This window comes from Meles meles, chromosome 11 (genome assembly GCF_922984935.1).
Source record: "Meles meles chromosome 11, mMelMel3.1 paternal haplotype, whole genome shotgun sequence".
Classification (NCBI taxonomy): domain Eukaryota; kingdom Metazoa; phylum Chordata; class Mammalia; order Carnivora; family Mustelidae; genus Meles; species Meles meles.
Window position 1 is genome coordinate 93,227,829 of NC_060076.1, and position 4,576 is coordinate 93,232,404.

The 4,576-nt window shown below is 45.3% G+C and overlaps 1 pseudogene; it reads left to right on the forward strand.

The window, feature by feature from the left end:
- Positions 1-709: 709 nt before the first annotated feature.
- LOC123952620 lies at positions 710-2,015 on the forward strand (annotated as a pseudogene).
- Positions 2,016-4,576: the final 2,561 nt, after the last annotated feature.

The window sequence follows — 4,576 nt, forward strand, 5'->3', positions numbered from 1 at the left end:
AGTACAGGAGTTGAATGGGCATCTGAGTGGAAAGCACCCGAAACTAAAATATCCAGAGCATTAGACTGCCCGACCGAAAGAGTTTGCCTGTGGACTATTACCCCCTGACATGCATGCTTTCTCACAGACGCAGTGACAATGACAGAAAAGAAAGGAAAACCAAAGACAAACACAGGTAAACAAAAGCACCATTATGCAAAAGGAAAAAGCAAAGAAGCAGTATTTTTTTTTTTTCTTCAAAGGACACCAATCCTGGCGTAGTTGGGTGGCTCAGGTGGTCAAGCATCTGTCTTCTGCTCAGGTCGTGATTCAGGGTCCTGGGATTGAGCCCAGTGTCAGGCTCCCGGCTCAGCGGGGAGTCTGCTTCTCCCTCTCCCTCTGTCCCTCCTCCCTCTTGTGTGTTTTTCCTCTCTCCCAAATAAATAAAATCTTAAAAAAAAAAAAAAAAGGATGCCAGTCATATTGGATTAGGGCCAATGACCTCATCTTAACTCGATTACATCTGCAAAGACCCTCTTTCCATGTGAAATCACATTCGCAGTTACTGGTAGTTAGGACTTCCACATGTCTTCTTGGTGGATACAATTTGTAATTCACAATTTATAATTCATAACTGAACTCTGACCAATCATTATTAACAGTTATGAAAGTAGATGACTTTTGCATATGACTTTGATTCAGTGCGCTTTCAAGCACTTCATAATGGAGCATGCAGGAGCCCCTTGCCAGGGCAGCCAGGCCCATCTCTGACCAGAACCAGGGCACCGCTGTCTACGTAGGAGATTTGGACGGGGAGGTTAGCCAACCACGGCTGTGGGAGCTAATCCTCCAGGCAGGGCCAGTAGTCAGCTCCCGCATGCCAAAGGATGAAGTCACAGGTCAGCACCAGGCTACAGCTTTGTGGAATTCTTGGGTGACGAAGAAGCTGACTACGCCATGAAGATCATGAACCTGATCAAACTGTGTGGGAAGGTGGACCAGGCATCAGCTTCAAGAACCTGGATGTGGGGCCAACATTGTCGTTGGCAACCTGGACACAGAGAGGTGTGGGAAGCTGTTTATGGTATTCCAGCGCCTTTGGGGTGATCTTACAAACTCCAGAGATTGTGCGGGACCCTAACATAGGCAACTCCAAAGACTATGACTTTATTAATTTTGTTTTGCTTGATGCTTTGGAAGCAGCCATTGACAGTATGAATGGGCATTATTTCTCTAACTGCCCTATCACTGTGTCCTATGCTTTTGAGAAGGACTCCAAGGGTGAGCACCAGGGTTCAGCAGCCGAACAACTTCTGGCAGCCCAGAACCTACTCTCCCAGCCTGACTGCCCTCGTCAGGTCCTTGTAGATTCACCCTCTCCACCTACAACCCCCAATTCTGGGGCATCATCACTGGGATCTGGGCTTCCTCCATCAGGTAGCCCTCCTCCTCGGTCCTCCCACCCCCAGTGCTGCCTCCTGAAGCCCTTCTACCTGGGATAAGCCCAGCTAGGCCCCCATTACTTGTGTCTCCTGGGGCTGGAGGGCAAGGCCCACCATCATCAGGAACCATCAGGGTTTGGACATCCTGGACGTGGATACTCACATCCTCACCCATTCTCACTTTATGGATGCCCCATACAGGGATGTCTCAGATGCAGCTGGCCTACCATGGCCCTCATGGGTTAGGACATCCCCATGCCAGGCCGTCAGGCTCTGGAGGGCAGCCACCACCTGAACCCCCACCTGGCATGCCTCATCTAGGACCTGCTCTAATGGGCATGGCCCTCTTCCCCACCTCTGTGGCCTCTGTTTGGATCTCCCATGTGTCATCCAGGTCTATGCCTCTACAGGGATACGTCGACCTCCACGGATGCCCCCCATGGATACACTGGGCTTCCACGACCCCCACCAGATGGCTACCAGTGGGGGCCCCCTCCCTCCACCCAGACCAACCCCCCGCCTCTAGTTCCCCTCATGGCCCACTTTCAGACCCTTTTCCTTAGTAATTTCTCATTCTCTTGCCTCCTGTTCTAGCTTCCCAGTATCTTTTCAATTCTTTGGACCAACCAGAATTGCTTTAGCTCCCTACAGCTAAAGCACCAATCCTTCTCAGGTTTTTGTTTTTGTTTTTAAGTGTAATTTTTTTTGTTTTCCTAAATTGGTCCTAAGTGTTTTTGGAAATGCACAGAGAAAATAAAACTAAACTCCTTGTTAAAAAAACAAATAAATCCTTACACCACACATGAAAATAGACTCAAAATGGATGAAGGACCTCAATGTGAGAAAGGAATCCATCAAAATCCTTGAGGAGAACGCAGGCAGCAACCTCTTCGACCTCAGCCGCAGCAACATCTTCCTAGGAACATCACCAAAGGCAAGGGAAGCAAGGGCAAAAATGAACTATTGGGACTTCATCAAGATCAAAAGCTTTTGCACAGCAAAGGAAACAGTTAACAAAACCAAAAGACAACTGACAGAATGGGAGAAGATATTTGCAAACGACATAACAGATAAAGGGCTAGTGTCCAAAATCTATAAGGAACTCATCAAACTCAACACCCAAAGAACAAACAATCCAATCAAGAAATGGGCAGAGGACATGAACAGATATTTCTGCAAAGAAGACATCCAGATGGCCAACAGACACATGAAAAAGTGCTCCACATCACTCGGCATCAGGGAAATACAAATCAAAACCACAACGAGATAGCACCTCACACCAGTCAGAATGGCTAAAATTAACAAGTCAGGAAATGAGAGATGCTGGCGAGGATGCAGAGAAAAGGGAACCCTCCTACACTGTTGGTGGGAATGCAAGCTGGTGCAACCACTCTGAAAAACAGCATGGAGGTTCCTCAAAATGTTGAAAATAGAACTACCCTATGACCCAGCAATTGCACTACTGGGTATTTACGCTAAAGATACAGACGTAGTGATCTGAAGGGGCACGTGCACCCGAATCTTTATAGCAGCAATGTCCACAATAGCCAAACTATGGAAAGAACCTAGATGTCCATCAACATATGAATGGATAAAGAAGATGTGGTATATATATACAATGGAATACTGTGCAGCCATCAAAAGAAATGAAATCTTGCCATTTGCGACGATGTAGATGGAACTAGAGGGTATCATGCTTAGTGAAATAAGTCAATCAGAGAAAGACAACTATCATATGATCTCCCTGATATGAGGATGTGGAGATGCAACATGGGGAGTTAAGGGGATAGGAGAAGAATAAATGAAACAAGATGGGATTGGGAAGGAGACAAACTATAAGTGACTCTTAATTTCACAAAACAAACAGAGTTGCTGGGGGGAGGGGGTTGGGAGAGGGGGAAGGGAGTTATGGACATTGGGGAGGGTATGTGCTATGGTGAGTGCTGTGAAGTGTGTAAACCTGGCGATTCACAGACCTGTACCCCTGGGGATAAAAATACATTATATGTTTATAAAAAAAAATAAGAAATTAAAAAGTTAAAAAAAAACAAATAAAATATTTCATAGTCCTTCAGATACAATAATCTCAACGATGGCCCAGAATAACATAGTGTCTTTTTTTTTAAAAGATTTTATTTATTTATTTGACAGATAGAGATCACAAGTAGGCAGAGAGGCAGGCAGAGAGAGAGAGAGAAAGGAGGAAGCAGGCTCCCCGCTGAGCAGAGAACCCTATGTGGGGTTCAATCCCAGGACGCTGGGATCATGACCTGAGCCAAAGGCAGAGGCTTTAACCCACTGAGCCACCCAGGTGCCCATAGTGTCTTTTTTTTAAGAAAACATATTTCAAGTCAACAAATTCAGACATGAGCCACCAATGGGTTGCAGGTTTCAAAAAGAACTGAGAGGACAGAAATGTGGATAAAGTAAGACCAGCCTAGAGACAGTGCTCCCTCACTACCAGCTGCCTATGCTGGGGGGGAAAACCCTGGCTTTCCCTTTGACCAACTCTCCACGTGTAGAGATAAAGAGGTGAAGCCTCCAAACCTTACTTAGAAAGAGAAGGCATGGAGGGAGAGATGGAGGTGGGGAGGGATCTCTTTGTTGAGCAAATATACTTAAGGACAAATTACAGACATTGGGGGTATATAGTCAGGCAGGAGTAGGAGTTAAAGTTGAGAACTGTTTTAGGCAGTATTTTTTGTCCCACTGTGTATTTCATAGATAAAATTGAAATACACAGTATTTAAACATACCAGTATGATGTTTTAATATCAAATTAGATTTCCCTTGGGTCAATAGTTTAGCTGAAGTGGAGTGACCACAGCAATTACTATAGCTATGGCCCAGAAGATTCACCAAATTCAGTCACAGAGAAAGCTGGATGAAGTGAGTGAGAAAGAAAACCCAACAGCCCTGCAGGGAGTGGTGATTTGGAAGAGAAGGTGAGGGTGAGGAAAATTTCTCTGTAAGACATAGCCACCCTGCTCAAAGATAGCTTATTTTTGGCTAACCAAAATTACATGGGTTCCGTGTAATGTCTCAGATTGTGACTAATACTTACATAGTTACGCTTGGCTCCTTCATTGGAGATAGACTTGAGAATTTGTGGGTAAATTGGATTTTTCAAAGTTGTACATCTTCTCTCTTGGGAT